A 25225-nucleotide genomic window follows, 5' to 3' on the forward strand; every position below is an offset into this window, starting at 1 on the left:
GTTGCTATTATAGGAGAGGAGGTATTGGAGTTGTTAAAATACATCAGGACGGATAATTCCCCGGGGCTTGATGGAATATTCACCAGGCTGCTCCAAGAGGCGAGGGAAGAGATTGCTGAGCCTCTGGTTAGGATCTTAATTTCCTCGTTTTTCACGGGAATGGTACCGGGGACTGGGGGGGGGGGGGCGGGGGTGGAGGCGAATGTTGTCCCCTTGTTGAAAACCAGTTATAGACCAGTGAGCCGTAGTTCTGTGGTGGGGAAACTGTTGGAAAAGATTGTTAGAGATAGAAACTATGGACATTTAGATAATCATAGTCTGATCAGGGACAGTCAGCATGGCTTTGTGAAGAGCAAGTCGTGTCTAACAAGCCTGACAGAGATATTTGAGAAGGTACCCAGGTATATAGATTAGGGTAGTGCAGTGGATGTGATCTACATGGATTGACAAGGTTCCATACGGTAGGCTTATTCAGAAAGTCAGAAGGCCTGGGATCCATGGAAATTTAGCCGGGTGGATTCAGAACTGGCTTGCCTGCAGAAAGCAAAGGGTCGTGGTGGAGGGAGTACATTCGGATTGGAAGGATGTGACTACTGGTGTCCCACAAGGACCTCTGCTCTTCGTGATTTTTATTAACGACCTGGATGGGCGGGGGGGGGGGCGGGAGTAGAAGGGTGGATTCGCAAGTTTGCAGACTACACAAAGGTTGGTGGTGTTGTGGAGAGTGTAGAGGATTGTGGAAGTTTGCAGGGAGACATTGATAGGATGCAGAAGTGGGTTGAGAAGTGGCAGATGGATTTCAACCCGGAGAAGTGTGAGGTGGTACACCTTGGAAGGACAAACTCCAAGGCAGAGTACAAAGTAAATAGTACGGCACTTGGTAGTGTGGAGGAGCAGAGAGATCTGGGGGGACATGTCCACAGATCCCTGAAAGTTGCCTCACATGTAGATAGGGTAGTTATGGGTTGTTAGCTTTCATAAGTCGAGGGATAGAGTTTAGGAGTCGCGAGGTAATGATGCAGCTCTATAGAACTCTGGTTAGGCCACACTTAGAGGGCTGTGTCCATTTCTGGTCGCCTCACTATAAGAAGGATGTGGAAGCATTGGAAAGGGTACAGAGGAAATCTACCAGGATTCTGCCTGGTTTAGAGAGGGATAGATAGAGTGGACAGCTTGTGCCTCTTACCCAGGGCACCACTGCTTAGTACAAGAAGACATGGCTGTAAGGTAAGCGGTGGAAGGTTCAAAGGGGATAATAGAGACAGTTTTTTACTCAGAGAGTGGTTGGTGCGTGGAATGCATTACCTGAGTCAGTGGTGGAGGCAGATACACTAGTGAAATTTAATAGACTACTAGACAGGTATATGAAGGAATTTAAGTTGGGGGTTTATATTGGAGGCAGGGTTTAAGGGTCGGCACAACATTGTGGGCCGATGGGCCCGAATTGTGCTGTACTATTCTATGTTCTATGTTCTATGTTAACTTTCTGCCCAACTCCCTAAAGTCCTCTTTAAAGGACGTTCTCTCTCTGTTGTTAGTTCTAATAAGGTGGCTGCTCATCCTGCTCTTTCAGGATGGCCTGTAGCTTCTCAGAGTCATCCTTGTCCCTGGCATGAGTGAAGTAATGCATCATCCTAAGATCTCACTGATTTCCACTGATACTCCTGTCTGTGTTCCCCCGGCTAAAGTGTTTGCTGCATGTGATTGATATCCTTCCATGTCCTGTATATTGATGAGCTTATGTAACAGTCTCTTTGTAATAAAGCTTGTTTAAAAATCATTCATTATATTCTTTGTTGTTTTAGCTCAGGATATTTACACATGCATTCACAAACAAAGGAGTCTGCACGCATGTTGAAATGAAAACACTTTGTTCGAACTCGTACGATTTTAATACAGAAAGAGAGACAAATATCTACAGTAGTAGCAGTACGTAATTCAAAATAATACTTATCATCCACAAACAGACCAATCTTCGTGTTGGAAGAGAAACACAGTTCCGACATTGTCACGCAGCTTGTTCTCTTCCTCACTGACCCGGTCTCCCTTAATATGTCTCGCTCGCTTCACTCTCTGTCTCTCTCTCTCTCATTCTCTTTCTCTGTGTCTCCCACACACCCTCTCCCAGGTGCTCACACCCGTGTCATCTCCCTCGTGCCCTTTCTCTCGCGCGCTCTCCCTCACGTGCTCTGCCTCGCGCCCTCTTTCTCGCGACGTCTCAGTCGCTCTCTCCCTTTCGCACCCTGAGCCCTCGCGCTCACTCCTTCATGATGTCCCATTCGTTCTCACTATCTCGCTCCCCGTCTTTGTTTCTGTCTCATTCTGTCTCTCCCTTGCGATGTCTCATTCAATCTCACTATCTCTTTCTCTCCCTCCCTCTCTCTCTATCTCACTCTGTTTCTCGCTCGCGATGTCTCATTCGTTCTCACTATCTACCTCTCCCAGAGTAGAGTGCCCTCCTCTTCAAATTATCCACCATTGTACCCGTACCAAAAAATATCAAGTGAACATGCCAGAATGACTGGCGACCTGTTGCACTCACCTCAATAATAAGCAATTCCTTCGAGAGTCTGGTCAAGGATTACATCTGCAGCTTGCTGCCACCCAGACTGGACCCCGTACAATTTGCCTACCGACACAACCGATTGACAGATAACACAATAACCACAGCTCTACACACCGTCGTTACACAGCTGGAGAAGATGGATAGCTGTGAGAATGTTGTTCTTGGATTACAGTTCGGCATTCAATACCATAATTCCATCCAGGCTCGACAAGAAGCTCAGACAGCTCGACCTTGATACTGTCTTGTGCTGCTAGATCTTGGACTTCCTGTCAGACCACCAGCAGGTTATAAGAGCGGGCTCCCTCACCTCAAACCCTCTGACTCTCAAAACAGGAACCCCTTAGGGCTGCGTACTGAGTCCCTTCCTTTACTCCCTGTATTGATATTCTCTCCAGTCTTCTCTGCAAAATAACTCCCCTTCTCTCAGCATCATTCAACACTTGATTCTCTGTTTAATTTGCATATTGCTGTACATTCATCAGGGACCTTGTCTAATTTCCACTTCCTAAACTTCTCTTATAGTCCCTTCTCCTTTTTGACTGCATTTGCACCATTGCTGAACCACTGGAATTTAAATAAATCCCACAGGTCAGATGTGAGTTTACCCAATCACAGCAGCTCCCAGCCTCTACTCTCCCCATTTCCTACCAGACACAATTCTCATTAGCTTGCCCTCAGTTCAGTAAATTCCCCAAGATTGTGTGCTTATTTAGGGATGACGGTTGTCAAAATAGTCTCCCACAGACATTCATCAGTTGCAAGGCTCATGCCCTAATTCAAGATCACTTAAATGTCTCTAATGTATCTGCTTCTAACTAGCTACGAATTCCATTCATTTTCTGTGTAAAATAAGAACCTAAGGGATACCCACTGCTATAGGTTCCGCCAATCACCTTAAAGTTATACCCCCCTCGTTTCTGCCACTTCCACCCCAGGAAAAATGCTTTGGCTGTCTACTCGATATGTGCCTTCTATCATCTTGTATACCTCTTTGAAGTCACCTCACACCCTGAATCCCTCTAAAGAGAACACTCCTCCACCTGTCCTCACAAGACATCCTCAATGAAATTCAAAGTTCACAGTAAATTCACCGTCAAAGTTTACACGTGTCACCGCATACTATCCTAAGATTCATCTTCGTTTTTCCGTTCATTGTAAATACATGTGGTTCCATGCTGTAATGGTGAGCACTCTGCACTCTAAATCCAGCGGTCCGAGCTTGAGTCTCGGCGGAACCTGTTTCTTATTCTGTCAATCAGGATCCATTTGTGAATATATGTACTGGATTATGACAATGTTAGTCAGTCCCCATGGGAAGGCAGTCGGCTGGTGGCGTAGTGGCATCAGCGCCGGACTTCGGAGTGAGTTCGAAGCCAGATGGCTTCACAGGCATGCTTTCCATCCGTGTTGGGTTGAGCGTCGAGCCAGCAACTCGACCTCGTATAAAAGAAATAGCCTGCTGCAGAAACAGTAAAAGCGTGAAGAGCTGACCCATGCTCTCTTGTGAGTCTATAAGGCAATTTCCTTTTTTTTCTCCATGGGAGAGCGCGACGGTCTGGAGGTCGTGTGGCCGCGTCGAGCGAAGGTCGAAAGGCAACCTTGGCTGGAGGCCGCGTCTTTGTGTATATAGGCCCCCAGAACGATTGAGTACGAGCTGTCGCCGTATGGAGTCCGAGCTCCGTAATGCTGATGGAAGATATTTTCGAAATTCGAAGGCATGTGCGATTAATCGTGTTAACTGTAGTTTATATTGTTCTCCTTCAGTTTGTTTTGTGTTTACTTTTTTGTTGGCGACAGGTTGTGTTTTTTTGGGGACGGCTGGTTGGGATTTGACGTCAAATGTTCCTGTTGGCGTTTGTCCGTGTGAATGATCTGAAAGATTTTTTTTTTAATGTGTCAGGGAAGGGTTAGTGGTTTGTTGTTGTTGTCGCTGTTTTCTGTGCAAGAGGAGTTTGGGGATTAGGGGTTTGATGTTTTTGATATTGTGTACGGGTGTGCGATCTATTAGTTTTATGCGAGGGTGACGTGCGGGTTTTGGGTTTTGCGAGTTCTATTTCTTACTTTTTTTTTCAAATGGGGTTGATGTTGTTTCATTCAACGACATTCATATCGCATATTTGTATTTCAGGGCTATCTGGAGAAGACAAATTTCAGAGTTGTATTGTGAGTTCATTGTTGGGGTGAGTGAAATTATCCCCTCTGCTTCAAAAGCCTGATCGTTGAGAAGTAATAGCTATTCCTGAACCTGGTGCTGTGGGAATAAAGAATCTTGAAACTCTTTCTTGATGGCAGCATCGGGAAGTGAGCATCACCTGGATGATGGGGTCCTTGATGATGGATGCTGCTTTGCTGTGACAGCGCTCCTTGTAGATGTGCTCAGTGGTGGATTGGTCTGTAGCTGTGGTGGAACTTTTCTCTGGTTATTCCATTCAAGGGCATTGGCGTGTCGATACCAGACAATGATGCAACCCAGTCAGGTGTTTCTTCACTGTACATCTACACAAGTATGTCATTTCCTTAGACGACGTGATAAATTTGCACAAACCTGCATAGTATAGGCTGTAAATGCAGGTAAATCTTTCCAGGGTGCTAAAAATTCTGCTCCCCTAAGACTAAATTGGGAAATTACTCTTTTGTTTTTACAACTTTCTATAACCTGCCTACGTTTCTGTACTTCTTTTTCCTCCTGACATGTCAAAAACCTTTGCAAAGTGAAGCGCACAACATCTCCAGGTTTCCCTTTATCAACTCTCCGTTCCATCCTGAAAGAATCCCAGTTCGACGGAGGTGATTGATGGTGCCCATGAATTCCAGTTCAGTGTCAGGGTTCCTCAAGTATCAGTCCTTGAACCAGTGGCCTTGTATTAGTGTTCAACGGTGGAGTACAATGTAAGGTGTGTTCAGGTCTGTGTGACTCTAACAGTGCGGAGAGTTTTATAGGTCTGCTTCCTGGTATTGAAGATCTAGATATTATAGAGCTCATTGTCCCTATTGTCAACTGCTGACTGTTCGCGTACAGTCTCTTGTGCATGGCATGTCGATACCAAAGATACACCCTCTTTTCCTCTCAATGCTAAGTTGTAGCAGTTCGTCTCCCTGCAATACTGTGTTTGGTTTGTGTGTTTTTTTTTTCTTGTCCGGCTCACTACTGTGTAGTGCTGGAATTATACTGACTAATGTACATGCGGTCCAAAGCAGATTTGTATAGTTCTGTCTTCTTCCAGTGTTGTAAGTGGCTTGTGTACACAAAGGGCGGAGGATGTCTGTGATCGGCCAGGTCTTTGCATGGTCATCTGTACAGCAAATGGGCTGGTACTGGAATTCTGTGGTCTCACAGAGTTGTGCTGGGGTAGTTGGGGTCTGTATCCCTCCATTTTGTGCTGTGCTAATTCAGCTCTGTGGGCTTGTCGTAGAGCGCAGTACGCAGTGTATTATTGTTAAATGTCAGTTCTTTGCAGGGATTGTACAGGTCTCTGATCACACAGCACAAAGACAGTTAAGTGTCTGTACCTAATAAGAATCTCTGTCATTCCAGTACTGTTCCGTGGTTATGAATGTCTCTGTATGTCCAGCTGTTATAACAGCATGTCTCTGAACAACATGTTGCCAGCAGTTGTAAAGGTCTTTGCCCTGACTGTACGGTGCGAGCTATTGTGAAAATCTGTGCCCTTGCAGTGCGGTGTTGGGCTGTTGTAAGCATATATCTTCTTACAGTGCGGTGCCTCGTGTTGTGAAGGCCTGTGCCCTTACAGTAAGATGTTCATAATGTCAATAGGACACAGTTACACTGCAATGCTTGGATTGTCCAGCTCTGTGTCATCAGTGTTATGTTTTGATAAATCTCTAAACTTGTATCAGAGTCTTGTGCTGGTCTGTGTCCTCACTGACCCGTACTGTGCTCTGGCAGCTCAGTGTGCTTGGAATAGTCATAATCATAGTTATAGTTATAGTCATAATTTATTGATCCCGGGGGAAATTGGTTTTCGCTACAGTTACACAATAAATAAATAGTAATAAAACCATAAATAGTTAAATAGTAATATGTAAATTATGCCAGGAAATAAGTCCAGGACCAGCCTATTGGCTCGGGGTGTCTGAACCTCCAGGCGAGGAGTTGTAAAGTTTGATTGCCACAGGCAGGACTGACTTCCTATGACGCTCTGTGTTGCATCTCGGTGGAATGAGTCTCTGGCTGAAAATGCAGCAATGCAGTGGCATTGCCTTTAGAGAAGTGTGTCCTTATTACACGAACTGACCATATACACTTGGGTAGTTCAGAAGTCTCCTAGAGACCAGACATAATTTTTCAGACCATTAGTGGGCACAACATCATTGTGGAATGGGGTAGACCATCAAACCCATCAATTCTAAACCAGCTCCTGATACAACATTCCTACTGTCGCGTTCCGAACTTTTTTCGCCACAACTCAGAAGGCTATTTCCCCGAAGGATCTGTCCAGTTCCTCTTTAATGACTCTGAATGGTTGTTCTCATCAGCACTGCAGGCTGTGTGCCCCAGATGGGAACCACAGTCAGATTAGAAATAAGAGTTTCGTCACATGTCCCTGCGATCCCCTGCCCATGAGGCCTGAAGTCATTAACCAATAAACAATGAACAGTAAAACAAAGGAGCTGTCTCCTCAGTTCACTCTGTATGTGTGTGTGTTGACCATGATGCCAGTTTAAACCGCATGCTTGCATGTGGTCTGCGCCCCCAGTTGACTAATCTCCATCACCAAAGGATTTACTGAGCTTCATACTCTTCGCTGGTTGAGAGACCGAACAATATCTGTCTTAGAGTTAACACGCCTGGAAATATCACCATACCCCTTCATGACTCACTTTCCAGCGGGCTCTTCTCCTGGGTAAGCATCAATGTAAAGTATTCATTCTGTATCTCGCTTGCTAACTCTGGATCCAGGCAAAAACTCCCTCCTTTGTCCTTGAGTGTCCCTGCCGTTCCGTAGTGCTCTGTTGTTTTCAGTATACAGTATGTGTGAAATGTCTTGGCATTCTCTTTCACCCTCCTCACTCAGGACATATCCTGGTCACGGTTCACTCTCCTGATTTGCAGCAGGATTGGTTTCTTGTTTCCTTTATAGCCCTGTAGAACCGTCGAATTTCAGCTGCTAAAACGACAATATGACCCCTTTCTTTTTTTTCACTAAATGCAATATCTCTCATCACCGTGAGCTCCTGAATATCAGCATCATTCTTTACCTTCCTCACAAGGACAGAGAAGTCCTTGGTTCTGACAGCTGGACTGTAAGTGACTCTCACATGTCAGACATGGACTTAACCAGCAACTTCATCTCCCAGAATACTCTATATGATTCCTGTCCAATGCTGCTGTACTTAGCTTTCCGCAAATTCCATTCATTCCCCTGCAGGTCCTGCCTTATCTTCATCACTAACCATCTGAAAACCTCCAGAATTGTAATCCTTAAATCTTTCCCAATGAAACTCCAAACATTTCACTAGGCTCACTTCCCAATATTAAGCCAAGTATATCCCTCGCCCTGGTGGACCATCGACATACTGTTTCAGGGAACCTTCTTGATCACTCCTAACAAATAATGTCCAACCAAGTCTGACACTGCAATGGGGTCTCAGTCATTTTGAGATAATTATTCACTCACTGTAGCTATCTATTCATTTTACATCAGCCTATAACCTGACGACATGTCTGTTTCTTTCTCTTACTGGATATAGGACCCTTCGTGTAATCTATGCACAGTGATTGCACCTTTCTTATTCCTGAGTTCTACTCACATTGTCTTACTCGATGAGCCTCTGGGATGACCTGGACCTTGTGACATTTTGTCTGATCAGTAGTGCAGCTCCCCAACCTGTTTTACCTCCCTCTGGACTGTCTGAATGATCTGAATCCTGGAATGTTGAGCTGTGCGTACTACACTTCTCTCAGCCATATCTCTGTAATGGCTGAATCACCGTGCCATGTACTAATCCAGGCTCTACGTACGTCTGCCTCAACTGATCTCCACCCTGCACTGATATAAACACGCTTCAGCCACTTCGGTGCCACCGTGCTCTTTAACGTGGCTCCCTCTGGACTTGTTTTTTGTGTTCCTCGACCTCGTGGCTACCTTCTGCTCAATGCTACTTTCAGACCTATAGCTCTGATTTCCAGCACCACTCACAGCCCCGCGCCTCCGTCCATCGCTTCCACATGTTAAACTCTACCAGGGTAGCCCCAGCAAACCTCTCTGTGTGAATATTAGTTCCTCACTGTCCTTACACCAGTCTCACTTATCCTGGAAGAGAGCCCAGTACCCGATGCCCTCCCTCCAGCACCAGATTGCTAGCTACACATTTAACTGCACGACCTTACAATCACTTAACTCACAAGGAAATAATCCAGAGATCACCACCAGAAGGTTCTAACTTCTGATCTTTCTGCTCAGCTCCCTGAATTCTTTTTGCAGGACTTTGTCTCTCTGTTGTGAGTTCAAATGCACCACAAACTCTCGCTGCTCACCCTGCCCTTTCTGAATGGCCTGTACCTTCTCAGAAACTTCCTTGGACCTGGCATGATGGAGGTACCACACATCCTACAATCTCACTCATGTCTACAGATGCTCCTGTTTGGGTACCACCACACCCCCACCCCACCGGGTGAAGTCTTTGCTGAAAGTGATTCAGATCCTTCCATCCCCTGTATATTTGCTGAAAGTGATTCAGATCCTTCCATCCCCTGTATATTTGCTGAAAGTGATTCAGATCCTTCCATCCCCTGTATATTCATATGCTTATCTAATAGCCTCAGCTCAGGGTATTTGCATATGGATTCTCAAACAAAGGATACACAGCACGCGTCTTAAATAATAATATTTTATTAGAACCAGCACATTTTCAATGCAGAAAGAAAAAAAAAAAACTAGAAAAAAAAACAAAACAAATGTCTGCAGTAGTAGCAGTACAGAAATCAAAATCATACTTAACATCGACTAAACAAACCGGTCTGAATGTTGGAGGGGGCCAGAGACCCGAACAATGTCACGCAGCCTGTTCTCGTTCTTTCGCTGTCCTCTTTCACTTTCCTACTTCAGCTCCAATCTAAGACAAAACTCTCTTCCCACCTTGTAGCAAAGAAGGTGCCTGTTTCTGCGCCGTTCAAATCCCCTTAGAGTTGTACATTTCCATCTTTGTAGTACGAGCTTCTCTCACCCGATCTCCTATGACTTTCAGCCCAGACACACATGTTTATCATCACCTCAACTATTATGGCTGCAAACCTGCAATTCCTTGAGAATCTGAAAAACAAAATGTTGTGAACTGGTTGTTTTGTATTTTCCCAAAGTAATCCGGCTTCAATCTAACATTGTTGGGTCTTACATGCTTCCATTTTATTTCAACATAAGAACATGAGTAATCACAGTTAACCATTTCCTTACAACGCCACAATGGCAGGGCGTTCAAAACGCTCTGCCTGTAAAAAAAAAAAAAAAAAAACAATAAACTGATTCTGGCAGCCCCTTCCCTGTAATTCCCTCCAGTTACCTGAAAGGTATGTCCTCTCGTGTTAGCCACCGTCTCCCTGGATAAAAGGCCCTGGGCAACGACACTACCTGTCTTTTTTTTCTTAATCTTGCACAACTCCATCAATCTCCTCCCATTCACCATAGTTCCCAATAGCAAAAGTGAGCTTTCTGAACTTTTTTTCTCATTGTACATGTTCTCCAATTAAGACATATCTAGGTGAATACTCCCTACGCCCTGTCTGAAGCTTCCACGTGAGTTTTATAATAAGGCAATAGGAACTGAATACGCACTCTCTGTCTCTCTCTCGCTTTCTCTCACTCTCTCACTCTCTCGCTCTCTCTCTCCATTGTTCTCACTCATTCACTCTCAACATCCTCTTTCCTCCCTTCAGCTCCAGCCTGAGAGAAGCTGGAATGTCATCACGGTAACCGTTGCGCGATGTGGTGCCCCCACCTGAAACTTATCAGCCCATCCATCCACTGTCTCTTTCAGTCATTTACAAAAATCGGAAAGAGCAGGGTTTCAGAACAGACTTCTTGGAAACGCTCCATCTACTGCCAGTCCCTTACTCTTTGCGTAAGGTAATGCAAAATTCAGCGAGTCAAGTTTACATCGATCCCAGTTTCTGAGTTTCTGGATGAGAATATTAAGAGAACTCTTGCCAACGTCTCACTCCATCGCACTACCCTCATGAATTTGTTTTGTTATCTCCCCAGAACGGCATTCAGGTGTGTAAGGCACGACCTGCCCCTCTCAAAGTGATATGATTGCCCTTCATTATGCCTCCCCAACTACTCATCAACCTTACCTCTAATAATCCTCTCCAATAGTTCAGCCTCTATTAATGCAAGAGTCACTGTTTTACAATTTCCAGGGTCATCCCTATTGTCTATTACTTATTTAGAGTTTATATTTAGATATTATCCGCTCTAGATGAACCTGAATTGACTTTACTGGCCAACTAGTGAAGAGCAGACGAATGAATTCAGAGAAGGATTCGTGAATTCGTTTCATCTCGAGCGGGCAATTCTGAATGTAGACGTTGCTTATCTTTTACATTTTATAAATAATAATCTTCCCGGCCATGCTTGTTTTGACCAAGCTTTCTTACCGGGGCTTCGTAGAAGTCTAGGGCTCATCGAGAGATGGTGATTAAAAAGGCCAGTATGGTAGTGCGCAGTAGCGCCGTGTTTATTTGCTTGAATGCGTTCCAGTTTTTGATGCGAGAAAGGGAAAGCCATTAATAATTGGCGAGCACTGTATTGCACGGATTGGATTTGCCCAATTTGGGCTCTGACGTTAGACTCCCCCTCCCAGTGTCCATTCACGCGCCAGCGACTGGCTTTTGGAAGTGGACGATCGTTAGGGCATGGGAGTGAAATTTTCATTCTAAAGACGGGATAATACGCTCAGCTTCTGGCCTGCCGCTTTGCTGTTGCTGTAAACATGGCAAAACGTGCAGGTTAGAAGCGATTTGTATTGTTAATTTTAGTATTTTGCGGTTTATCGTTTAGTTATTTGTTTTGTCGTTTTCTTTTATATTTTGTTAACTCCTGTATTTTACAGACATGTCTGACGGTACAGTGCTCTGAGTCATTTTAGTGCACTAGTGCAACAATGGTCACAGAAAGATCTCTGTCTTTACAATGAAAGCTTCTGATCAATGGGATTTACATGCGCACGTAATTAAAGTCGTCCTGTTCAATTGTGCCTAGACTGTGACAAACAGCTTACAAATGCAGCAATGGCTCCAGAAAAACTGAAAAAAAAAGCACTTTCTTACAACTCTCGGCCATATGATACGCAAAAGTAGTGATTGTTTTAAACGGCTGTCGGAATCTCAAAACAGAGTAAAGATTTTGTTATTTGAATCGCAGTCAGTAAGAAACTTCAGGAAGCAAGTTATTTAGTAGCGGAACTTATTAGTCAGAAAAGGAAAAAAATCACAGATTTGGTGGGAACCTAATAATGCCAGAAAGTAAAATAATAGTGCGTTAAACGCTAGGACAGGATGGACAACGATAAATTGAAAAGGTTTCACTCTCAAGCAGTACGATAAGTCGACGTATTAATGACATTCCACTTGATGCTGAAGAGGTTATTCTGTGATAAACTGGAAAACACGAGCTCCTCCATCCAGGTTGATGATTCAACAGATTTCTCCAATAAATAGCATTGGTAAAATTTGTAAATTATTGAGACACTCAAGGAAACTTTCTTCTTTTGCAATGAGTTTCCCGAAACAAGCAAAGTTCAAGATATATTTAATGTTTTGTCTTCATATCTGGAAGATCAGTTTTGGCAAATAAGTTGCTTTAGCTTATGTCTTTTATTTACTTCACGATTTCACATTGTCAATATAGATTTTCATGTTGTATATAGAAACATAGAAGCATAGAAAACCTACAGCACAATAGAGGCCCTTCGACCCACAATGCTGTGCCAAGCCTGTCCTTTCCTTAGAAATACCTAGGCTTACCCATATCCCTGTATTTTTTCTGAGCTCCAAGCACCTATCTAGGAGTCTCTTAAAAGACCCTATCATTTCCGCCTCCACCACCAACGCCGGTAACCGATTCCACGCACTCACCACTCTCTGCATGAAAAAACTTAACCGTGACATCTCCTCTGTACCTAATATGAAGCACCTTAAAACTATGCCCTCTCGTGCTAGCCATTTCAGCCCTGGGAGAAAGTCTCTGACTATCCGCACGACCAATGTCTCTCATTATCTTGTACAACTCTATCAGGTCACCTCACATCCTCCGTCGCTCCAAGGTGAAAAGGCCGAGTTCACTCAACCTATTCTCATAAGGCTTGCTGCCCAATCCAGGTAACATCTTTGTAAATATCCTCTGCACCCCTTTCTATGGTTTCCAAGTCCTTCCTGTAGTGGGATGACCATAATTAAGCACAGTACTCCAGATAGGGTCCGACCAGGGTCCTATATAGCTGCAATATTACCTCTCGGCTTAAACTCAATCTCACGAGTGGTGAAGGCCATGCACCGTATACCTTCTTAACCACAGAGTCAATCTGCGTTACAGCTTTGAGTGTCCCCAAGATCCCTCTGATCCTCCACACTGCCCTGAGTCTTGCCATTAATGCTACCATATTGACCTACCAAAACGAACCACTTCACACTTATCTGGGTTGAACTCCATCTGCCACTATTCAGCTCAGTTTGGCATCCTATCAATGCCCCGCTGTAACCTCTGACAGCCCTCCACGTTACCCACAACTCCCTAACTTCTGAGTCATCAGCAAATTTACTAACCCTCCCTCCACTTCCTCCTCCAGGTCTTTTATTAAAATCACGAAGAGTAGGTGTCTCAGAACAGATTCCTGAGGCACACCACTGGTCACCGACCTCCATGCAGAATATGACCCATCTACAACCACTCTTTGCCTTCTATGGGCAGGTGAGTTCTGCATCAACAAAGCAATGTCCCCTTGGATACCTTGCCTCCGTACTTTTTCAATAAGCCTTGCGTGGGGTACCTTATCAAACGCCATGCTGAAATCCGTATATACTACATCTGTGGTTCTACCTTCATCAGTGTTCAATCAGGCTCGTAAGGCACAACCTGTCTTTGACAAAGCCATGCTGACTATTCCTAATCATATTATGCCTCTCCAAATGTTCATAAATCCTGTATCTCAGGACCTTCTCCATCAACTTACCAACCACTGAAGTAAGACTCACTGATCTATAACTTCCTGGGCTATCTCTACTCACTTTCCGGAATACGGGAACAACATCTGCAACCCACCAATGCACCAGAGCCCCTCCCGTCCTCATTGATGATGCAAAATTCATCGCCAGAGGTTCAGAAATCCCCTCCCTCGCTTCTCACAGTAGCCTTGGGTACATCCTGTCCAGTCCCAGTCACCTATCCAACTTGGTGCTTTCCAACAGCTCCAGCACATCCTCTTCCTTAATATCTACATGCTCAAGATTTTCAGTCCGCTCTTAATTTCAGTATTAAGCTCTTTCCTGCTAGCCTTATAATCTTCTAGACCTATATCATTACCTACTTTAAAAAATAAAAATCGTAAGCTGTTCTTTTCTTCTTGACTAGATTTACAACAGCATTTGTACACTACGGTTCCTGTACCCTACCATCCTTTCCCTGTCTGATTGAAAAATACCTGTACAGAACCCCACACAAATATCCCCTGAGCATTTGCCACATTTCTTCCGAACGTTTCCCTGAGAACATCTGTTTCCAATTTGATGCTTCCAAGTTCCTGCCTGATAGCCTCATGTTTCCCCTTACTCCAATTAAAAGTTTCCCGAACCTGTCTCTTCCTATCTCTCTCCAGTGCTATGGTAAAGGAAATGCAATTTTGATCACTATGTCCAAAACGCTCCCCCACAGAGAGACCTGACAACTGACCAGACTCATTTCCCAATACCAGAAAAAAGTACAGCCTTTCCTCTTGTCGGCTATTTACTTATTGTGTCAAAAAAGCTTGCTGAACGCACCGAACAAACTCCACCCCATTTAACTCCTCAATCTTAGGAGATGCCAATCAATATTTAGGAAATTAAACTCTCCCACCGCAACAACCCTGTTAATAATACAGCCTTGTCGAATCTTTCTCCGAATCGGCTCCTCAATGTCCCTGTTACTATTGGCTGGCTCATAAAAACACCCAGTAGAATTATTGATCCCTTCCTATTCCTAACTTCCACTCACAGAGACTCCGCAGACAGCCTCTCTATGACTTACTCCTTTTCTGAAGCCGTAACACTAACCCTGATCAACAGTGCCACGCCCCCACGTCTTTTGCCTCCCTCCCTGTCCTTTCTGAAACATCTGAAGCCTGGCACTTGAAGTAGCCATGCCTGCTCCTGCACCATCCAAGACTCTGTAATGGCCACAACATCAAGTGCCGCTCCACGCACTAATAGCATTAATTAAAATCAATTTACATCCTTTATTTAAGTTAAGTCTACCGAGGCTACCTTTAAAATAAATCCATTCTTGGCTTAAGCCAGTTATTTAAAAGAAATGTAGTATGTTTCTGTCTGTTAATATGGTCTTCATTTTTGGGAAGCTTCGCTCGCCATTGCTGTTCTGTATTTGATATCTGTGTCGCACCTGCCATTACTTGTTATTAGGCTGCCAAGATATTTGAATTTGTTGACTTGTTTAATGTTTGTATGAAGAGGGTTTGTTGCAGAGGATTATGGTCATTTTTTTTTTCTGTTACATGGAGCCACTGAGGAGAACCCAAGCGCAGGAGACCGGCACCTCGACTGAGTTGCGGATGCTGGCGTAGACGTGAACGTAGAACAGCTAACCGGAGGAATCTTGACAAGGAGACGGGATTTACAGGGACTATCTGGAAACTAGAGCTGAACTTGGAACAAAACTTAGAACTAACGGTTCTAATCGGACAAGAGAACGAAGTATTACACAAGAATGGACCAACAAACTGGCAACCTGTGTAGTGACGCCATCGTACTTATTTCACAGTCTCTGATGCAAACCAGGAGTACCGTAATTAAGTAAACTAGCAGCAATTGGAAATCTACTGGCTGAAATTAGAGCATAATCAGGGAGAAAGGAGAGTTAAAGGAGAACAGCCAAACGGAACCATGACACTTTATTTACCTATGCTTTCCTTTTATCATCTTCTAAACATAAAACTAGATCCAATGTCATTCTACGTTTCCAAAATCCGCACTGATAAAATGCTACATCACCTCTCTTTTCCAAAATATAATTCAATCGCTCTATTACCATATGTTCCATAAGTTTACCGAACTGAGATGGGATGTTAATGATGTTTTTCTCTTACTGGAAGGATCCTGCGGAGATTTCCAGGTTTCGGAACAGGCACTACCATTTTCTCTGAGGAGGGAAGATGATTCAAAAATGTTAGTATTATCTTATGAGTTGTAAGCTATCTGTTTAAACATACAATACATATATCATCCTTTCCCGGAGCCATCTGACTTGTACTGTTAATAGCTTTCTTAAATTCACACAAAGAAAATCTACATCACTAATACTATCATTGTTACATCTGGCTTCCAGCACATCAGACTATTCACTTAAAACCTCATCCCGACATCGCGTAGGTTCTTCACTTAAATTATATTGATTATGAATTGCAGCAAATGACCACGCCAGTAACTCAACCTTCCCTATTTCAGTAACAATCACCTTCTTTAATCAATACTGGAATCTTATTAACCCGATGAACCCCACCCCCCGATTTTCTTCATCATTCCCCAAGCATCTCCAAGTTTAATATCCTGTTCAATACTATCACAAGATGACCTCCAGTAAACCTCTTTCACAACCTTCACCACTTTCCTCACCACAGCTTATACCCTTTCATACTTAATAAGGTCACTCGGAGAGTGATAATTCTCAACTCTCTCAAACACCTTATTTCTCTCCCTAATTCCCTCTGCACACTCCCCCATCCACCAAGGTGCAGTCTTCCTCCTATTAATGTCATTTTTAACAGGCATCACTTCCACCGCAGTTTGATGAATAATGTGACATCACCATTCATTGCCGAAACCCATATCAGCCTCAATGTTCTGCCAGTTTGCTTCATCAGAATGCCACCTCCTAAAATCAGTCTCCTGCCCCCTATATAACTCCAAACCTAAGCTTATAAATATATGAAAATAATCACTTCCCATTGTCTCCTCACTCATAACATCTCATTCAGTCACTCCAGCCAGAATGTTTGAAACTGGAGTTAAATTTACAGCAGTTTTCAGACTATTAGGAATATTACATTTCTTACCCCTTCAATGATTAAGGCACACAAGATTGGAAATACCTAAAAATTCTTCTACAATCAAACAACTCCATGAATGACCCCACAATGAACTGTGCCCAAAAATCCCCACACTATACAACCCTTAGTGAGCTAGAGCGATATATGCTTTCCAACATATCAATCAAAAGCGCTCAACAGGAGTTTTACCACTTTAACACCCCTACCTGTTGAATCAAGTGCTTCTACTACAAACAGCTCATGCACTTCATTCACATCCACAACTCTGTGTCCTATCCCTTTCCTTATTAAACTTGCAACACCACCCCCTCTACCACCTAACCTATCACGCCGTATTATAATATAATTTCCTGCAAAGGAAATGTGGTACAGCCCGGTTTCATATTGGGTGAATTTGATGAATCAGAAATAAACTTCTTAATGTCTTGATTACTCTCATTCCACTGCAATATTCTTAACCCCATTTTGTACCTGCACAAAGAGACTGAAATACAGATACCCCACCCATCAGAGCTTCTTTTACAGTTTCCCACATAACACCAGTTATACCGAGATACTTTTCAGCAGCTTTCACAATACTTATATTTTTCTCAGTACAACTAGATGACTGACCAGTATAATTCGCCACATCCTGTATAAATATCACAAACTTCATTTTATTGACTAGTAAAGTATATTTAGTAATGGACCTGCAATGTGACATTTCGCCGCTGACTCCACATTCTGTCTGACTGGTTGTATTTGATCAACATTCGGTTTAACTTTTCTGCAAGGCCTCTGCTTAAGACACACCTAACTGTACTTTAACCTGTTCAACCAGCTGCTTTCTTAAGTACTTCACATCCTTTTAAGCTGCACTACGTTCTCCTCTACAGTTACACCAATCAAACTTTACACCTTCACAATCTTCATACTTAGTTTCCCACAACACTAACTACACCTTAGTTTCCCATGACATACTGCCACAACATGCCCAAATCTCTAACTTTGTGTCATCCAAGCAGAGGTGGAATATGAGCTCGTGCGTTATAATTAAAATACCCCAGATTAACTTTATTAGAAAGCTTCACCTCATCAAAGCATATCAATGCAGTTAAACTGTCCATCTTTTCTCCATTTCAAAGTACCTGTAATCTCTGCAACACACACACAAAATGCTGGTGAACGCAGCAGGCTGGGCAGCATCTACAGGAAGAGGTACAGTCGACGTTTCAGGACTCGGCCTATAGATGCGGCCTGGCCTGCTGCGTCCACCAGCATTTTTTGTGTGTGTTGCTTGAATTTCCAGCATCTGCAGATATCCTCGTGTTTGCACTTGTAATCTCTTTACCTTCTTAATTTCTTTATCGAAATCTCCACCAGAACACCTGTTCTAACACCCCTGATACCTCTATTTTCATTAGGCAACATATATATCATTTTAACCATATAAAGTCTTCAAATGTAATGCCTTCTCACAGTTTCTTATCTTAACGATTAGCACATCACCTCCCCGTAAGCTTTGCGCACAATCTATATTCCCTAAAGTAGTTTTCAACACTTCAGTTAATTTCAAACGAGAAAACGTGCAGATGCTGGAAATCCAAGCTACACACATGAAATGCTGGAGGAACTCAGGACTGATGAATGGCCTCGCCCGAAATGTCGACTGAACCCTTTTTCATAGATGCTGTTGAGTTCCTCCAGCATTTTGTGTGTTGCTGCGGTAATTCAATAGGATTGATAAAAGAAGGGTGTTTCAGGTCAAATTTAAATAATACCTTGAAGTCTTCTTTATTTTTTTCTGTATCCTCTCAAATCACTTGAAATCATTCCAATATTGTGTTACCTTTTCCGTTTTGCAGATCTAGACCCAACTTCATTCCAACCTCCTACCGCACTCACCAGGACCATTCATTTCCTGTTCCTTTTCCAGACACTTCCCCCCGCCATCTGAACTTACATTATTTCCCATTATCCGCACACGTTCACAGCCAGCGCAATCAACCGCTACTGCCCCTGAGCCAGTCAGCAACTCGAACCATTTTCATGTATTTTACTGTCAATCAGGCCGAGGGGCAGAGAAACGAAGCGGATGCTCACGTGTTGCAATTACATCACAAAACTCAATCGTACCTTCCCCCAAGTTCACTCTTTGAGCTTCTGTTCGGATGGTCCAGTGTTGCGGGAGGGGCAGGTGGCTTTAAACCCTGCGGTACACAAGTTCATGGTATCGTTCTCTCCAAAGTGTTTCAGTTGTTCCTTTGCCTGTCTTCCCACACAGTCAACCAGACAAACAGAGAGAGTCGGCACGGGTGGTGGGAAAGTGCGGGAGTTCATATCTCACAGCAGTAGTCCCTGTATAATGTTTCGGAGTGACCCATTCGGTCATTGAGTGTAACATCAAACGGCCTTGAGATACAGACGTAGTGAGGGAAAAGTGAAACAAAGCGATGAACGTCCCTTCTTCTCGGGAAACTCTCCAGTTTTGGGCTATTTGCACACTAGATTGTCCCATATTCGAATCCCGTATTCATTTGAAGCAGGAAAACGGTCTCCTCGTCGCGAGTTGAACCTCGGTCTCCCGCGTGACAGGCACGCATACTAACCACTGAACTAACGAGGAATAAACAAGAGTATGGAATCTGTCACACGGATGTCAGTGTGTAGGAGAACTGATAGAGTCACTCCGATGTCTGTTTGCTGAGCGTAGAGCTGCCGCATTTTACCCATCCTCTCTTCACTGTGTGGCTGGACGTGTCTCAGAATTCTTTAGTCATAGTCATACTTTATTGATCCCGGGGGAAAATGATTCTGTCACTTACTGAGTTCAAGGACTGGGCAAAAGAAGGGATCCCATTAACGTCTAACTGCGTGTTGTTTGAACGGATATTTATAATTAGGATTTGTTTTCCATTTACTGATACGTAAAGCAGGAAACCATCTGTAGCCCTTCGAATCACTCGGTTCCATTCTCCCTTCAGTCGGATCCCAGGCGCTGTGTTTCTCCGGTCTGTCGGAACGTCGCGACATCCAGTGGTCGGAATAGGAACTGCAACAGAGTGAGGAACGATCCTTCAGAAAACAGCTCAGACACTGAGAATCGAGTTACAGAATCTTATAGCACCAGAGACCATTCAGTAACCGAAACCGGTTTGCATCATGGGGCGATGGTGGTATAGTGGTGAGCATAGCTGCTTCCCAAGAAATTCACGCGGGTTCCATTCCCGGACATTGCAGATTGTGCGCTTTCCGGATAAAAAAGAAAAACTCTCACCAAGCGCTATGAACGCAGAACTCTAATTCCTGAGCAGTTTGTTGTGAGTGAAATTCACTCTAATGGATGAGATGGATCCTTCATGGACGATGGTGCTGGTCCCTCATGTAGGATGATCGAGGACACCAAAATGAATGAAAAACACATATTAGACCCGGGAAGCATTGAGAGAGGGTTTCTCTGAACTCCCGTCGAAAAGAAGATTCAAACTTCTTCAGAGTACGCATCCCCTATTGACATCAATGGATCTGGGGTTGAGAGGGTGAAAGTTACTCGGCATACACATCAGCGAGGATCTCACGAGGTCTGTAAATACCGGCGGCGTGGTGAAAAAGGCACAGCAGCGCCTCTTTCACCCCAGACAGTTGATGAAATTTGGTATGGGTCCCCAAATCCTACAGGCACAGAATTGAGAGCATCCTGACTGGCTGCATCTCTGCCTGGTATGGGAACTGTACTTCCCTCAATCACAGGACTCTGCAGAGAGTGGTGCGGACAGCCCAGCGCATCTGTAGATGTGAACTTCCCACTATTCAGGACATTTACAGAGACAGGTTTGTAAAAATGATCCGATGGATTGTTGAGGACCCGAGTGACCCGAATCTCAAACTGTTCCAGCTGCTACCATCCGGGAAACAGTACCGCAGCATAAAAGCCAAGACCTACAGGCTCCGTGACAGCTTCTTCCACCAGCCCATCAGACTGATTAATTCACGCTGATACATTCGTATTATACGTTATATTGACTGTAATAAATATAGTAATATTTATTACATATTACTATAAATTGTACATTGCACATTTAAACGGAGACGTAACGTAAAGGTTTTTACTCCTCATGTGTGTGAAGGAGGTAATTAATAGTCAATTCAATTCAATTCCATGGAAGAGACTTCACAGTGCAGAAGTTGAATCACAAACGAGAAGATGTGTAGGTGATGGAAATCCAAGCAACACACACAAACTGCTGGAGGAACTCAGCAGGCTTGGCTGCTTCATGATCCTGTAGAAGTGCTTCGGCCTGAAACATCGACTGTGTGTTAATTCCATAGATTGCTGCTGCACATTTTCTCGTGTACAAGAGAGGGGGAAGAAAACAGACAACTGTAATACTACCGTCCCTGGGTGGGCTTGAACCACCAACCTTTCGGTTAACAGCCGAACGCGCTCACCGATTGCACCACAGAGACGAGAATTAAAAGAGCACGAATAAATGACGAATTTCAATTGAAATATCGTTTCCTTTTATAGATGCATTATGCGACACATTAGTGTTTTAAAACATGAGGATAAATATCCGCTGCCGCCAACAAAGATTATAGCAGAGGATGGTTTCGATCCATCGACCTCTGGGTTATGGGCCCAGCACGCTTCCGCTGCGCCACTCTGCTACAGGAAAGATCGGATCTGTTGAACTGTGAACGTTGCACGATGTTTTGTGTGTATGTATGTATGTATTTATGCCTGTGTTTGTACATGTTTGGGTCTGGTTCTGTGTCTGTATATGTCTGAGTCAGTGTCTGTGTCTGTACATGTTATGGTCTGTGTCTCTGCCTGTGTCTGTACATGTCTGGGTCTCGTTCTGTGTCTGTATATGTCCGGATTCACTTCGTCTTTTTCCCGTATACAAACTCAAACGTAGTTTATTTTCTTTTGTTTATTCCCTGTTTCTTCTCTTTCTCTTTTTCTCCACCTTTCTTTCTGGCTCACCCAGTTATTATCTCTGTGCCTTTTATGTTCTATACCGTCTTGCAGCTCGTTCCCGCCATTTCGCCCGTGAAATGTGTTTTACTTTATTTAATTATCCAGACGGATAATTCATCCCACTGGTAGGCTCATTTTTAAATAAATAAGACGTTTTCAGCCGAGGTACCATTAACTTCCTGATCCTGTCCTGATGATTGAATGAATGTCGGAGTTGCTTCAGTGTTGAACCCGCAGTTCACCTTGTGAAGCGGAACTCGCGACGTTGATGTACTGCAAGCACTCACCTCAAATGCAGCAACTCCTCCACCGGGATTACCTGTTGCTGTCATGTTCAGACCATCACGGCCGGACCAGTGAGTGACAGATGGGGAGATGTGGAGTATCGCTGATGCTTCGCACCTCCCTGCCACGCGGGGCGGGTTTTCCATTTCACCACCACAGCTTTGTAACTGAAACAGTAAGGGTCGGGTTTTAACTCTCCACGTAGGACGGTGTAAAGACAGGTTGGGGATATATATAAATAAACAGGCCTGGAAATACCTCACAGGAACTGTCTAAATATTCGTTGCATGTGGACATCAATAAATACGCGATGGTCATAACCTCTTGGCAGCGTGTTATGCCTTTGAAGAGACGGTGCTCTGGCGGACAACAGCGTAAGAAGCAGTGGAAACATTTTTAGGTAGTTGAGCTGTCACTGAAGTAGCGTTATAGGAGTGAGGTGATAAACTCAGCTCACAAAATTAAATGAAAGAAGTGAGAAAGGAATCTATGCCAAAATCCAAGTGAGAGCGCAGTGCGGATGGTGAGGGACGAGGGAGCAGCAGCGAGGGAAGAATGAAGGAGGAAATATAACTTCCTCAGTGTCATCATTTCAGATTCTCTCTCCTGGGCCCGGCACATACCTCCTGTTACAAAGAAGGCACGGCAGCGCTCTGCATGTCATCTAAAAGTTTGACAGACTTCAATAGATGTGTGGCGGAGAGTATATTGACTGGTGGCAAGAGGACACGTGTCCTTGTACGGACAAGCCCAGAAAGCGTAATGGATAGAGCCCAGTCCAGCACAGTTATGCCCCTCCTCACCGCTGAGCGCATCCACACGGAATAGAGGGCCGCGGCCATGCAGGTCATACTCTCTTCACACAGCTCCATCAGGAAGGAGGTAACACATCAACAGGTCCATCACCCCGCAACCATCAGACTCCTGAAGAAGAATGGATAACTTCATTTACCCAACACTGACCTGTACCCACAACCCATAAACTCAATTTCAAGACTAATCATTTCATGTTCTCGATCTTTATTGATTAGTTATTATTAATATTGTGTTTGTTCTTTCTTGTATTTGCATCGTTTATAGTCTTTTGCACATCGCTCGTCTGCTGTCTATCTTGAGTGCGGTCTTTCATTGATTCTCTTGTGTTTCATTGTATTTACGGTGGATGCTCATGTGGTTACGAGTATATTCTTCAGTAATAAATTTAGTTTAATCTTTCAACTTTGGAGATTGCTGAGCCTCTAGCTAGGATCTTTATGTCCTCGTTGTCCAAGGGAATGGTACCCGAGGATTGGAGGGAGGCGAATGTTGTCCCCTTGTTCAAAAAAGGTAGTAGGGAGAGTCCGAGTAATTATAGACCAGTGAGCCTTACGTCTGTGCTCGGAAAGTTGTTGGAAAAGATTCTTAGAGATAGGATCTATAGGCATTTAGAGAATTATGGTCTGATCAGGGACAGTCAGCATGGCTTTGTGAAGGGCAGATCATGTCTAACAAGCCTGATAGACTTCTTTGAGGAGGTGACCAGGCATATAGATGAGGGAGTAGGCTTATTCAGAAAGTTAGAAGGCATGGGATCCAGGGAAATTTAGCCAGGTGGATGCAGAATTGGCTTGCCTGCAGAAGGCAAAGGGGTGGTGGTGGAGGGAGAACATTCAGATTGGAGGATTGTGACTAGTGGTGTCCCAGAAGGATCTGTTCTGGAACCTCTACTTTTCGTGATTTTTATTAACAACCTGGACCTGGGAGAAGAAGGGTGGGTTGGCAAGTTTGCAGACGGCACAAAGGTTGGTGGTGTTGTAGATAGTGTAGAGGATTGTCAAAGATTGCAGAGAGATATTGTTAGGATGCAGAAGTGGGTTGAGAAGTGGCAGATGGAGTTCAACCCGGAGAAGTGTGAGGTGGTACACTTTAGAAGGACAAACTCCAAGGCAAAGTACAAAGTAAATGGCAGGATACATGGTAGTGTGGAGGAGCAGAGGGATCTCGGGGTACATGTCCACAGATCCCTGAAAGTTGCCTCAGAGGTGGATAGGATAGTTAAGAAAGCTTGTGGTGTGTTAGCTTTCAGAAGTCGAGGGATAGAGTTTAAGAGTCGTGATGTAATGATGCAGCTCTTTAAAACTCTGGTTAGGCTACACTTGGAGTACTGTGTACAGTTCTGTTCGTCTCACTATAGGAAGGATGTGGAAGCATTGGAAATGGTACAGAGGAGATTTACCAGGAGGCTGTCTGGTTTACAAAGTATGCATTATGTTCAAAGGTTAAGGGAGATAAGGCTTTACTCTTTGGAGAGAGGGAGGATGAGAGGAGACATGATAGAGCTGTACAAGATAATAAGAGAAATAGATAGAGTCGATAGCCAGCGCCTCTTCCCCAGGGCACCACTGCTCAATACAAGAGGACATGACTTTAAGGTAAGGGGTGGGAAGTTCAAGGGGGATATTAGAGGAAGGTTTTTTACTCAGAGAGTGGTTGGTGCGTGGAATGCACTGCCTGAGTCAGTGGTGGATGCAGATACACTAGTGAGGTTTAAGAGACTACTAGACAGGTATATGGAGGAATTTAAGGTGGGGGCTTTTATGGGAGGCAGAGTTTGAGGGTCGGCACAACATTGTGGGCCGAAGGGCCTGTACTGTGCTGTACTATTCTATGTTCTATGTTCTATGTTCAGGATCAACCCTGCTTATCTGACTCCAACATTTGACTCTAACTCTGAAGAACTTGTAGTCGTGGCCGAGTGGTTAAGGCGATGGACTAGAAATCCATTGGGGTTTCCCTGCGCAGGTTCGAATCCTGCCGACTACGTGATTATATCGGTTTTGACTCCCTGATCCCTCCCACGGATACAGATAGTAAAAAGCCAGTCGAAACATCGATCTCTGTTCGCCGCCTCCAAAACCAGGGGAATTGTCCATGTGGTTTGTTTTTATTCAGGTGGCATCTACTATGCAATGGGTCAGTGCGTACGGCTGTTATCCGAAATGTTGGTGGTTCCAGCCCATCCAAGGACTCTTTTGATCCAGTAGCCTTTGCTGTCCGTTTTGTGCGCTCCGTGCTGTCCCTAGTACATTCGTTTAAAAAATAACAACATATGGGAAACAGAACACTACCACGACCTGTCTTGCTTACATTTATGTTGGCAT

The 25225-nt window shown here is 44.1% G+C and overlaps 2 non-coding genes across 2 annotated transcripts; one reads left to right on the forward strand and one right to left on the reverse strand.

The window, feature by feature from the left end:
* Nucleotides 1-21415: 21415 nt before the first annotated feature.
* trnam-cau (transfer RNA methionine (anticodon CAU)) lies at nt 21416-21487 on the reverse strand. The gene has a single exon. It is a non-coding gene; the product is annotated as a tRNA-Met (tRNA).
* A 3318-nt stretch (nt 21488-24805) lies between these two features.
* On the forward strand, nt 24806-24887 carry trnas-aga (transfer RNA serine (anticodon AGA)). The gene has a single exon. It is a non-coding gene; the product is annotated as a tRNA-Ser (tRNA).
* Nucleotides 24888-25225: the final 338 nt, after the last annotated feature.

This window comes from Mobula birostris, chromosome 28, assembly GCF_030028105.1.
Source record: "Mobula birostris isolate sMobBir1 chromosome 28, sMobBir1.hap1, whole genome shotgun sequence".
NCBI classification, from domain to species: Eukaryota; Metazoa; Chordata; class Chondrichthyes; order Myliobatiformes; family Myliobatidae; genus Mobula; species Mobula birostris.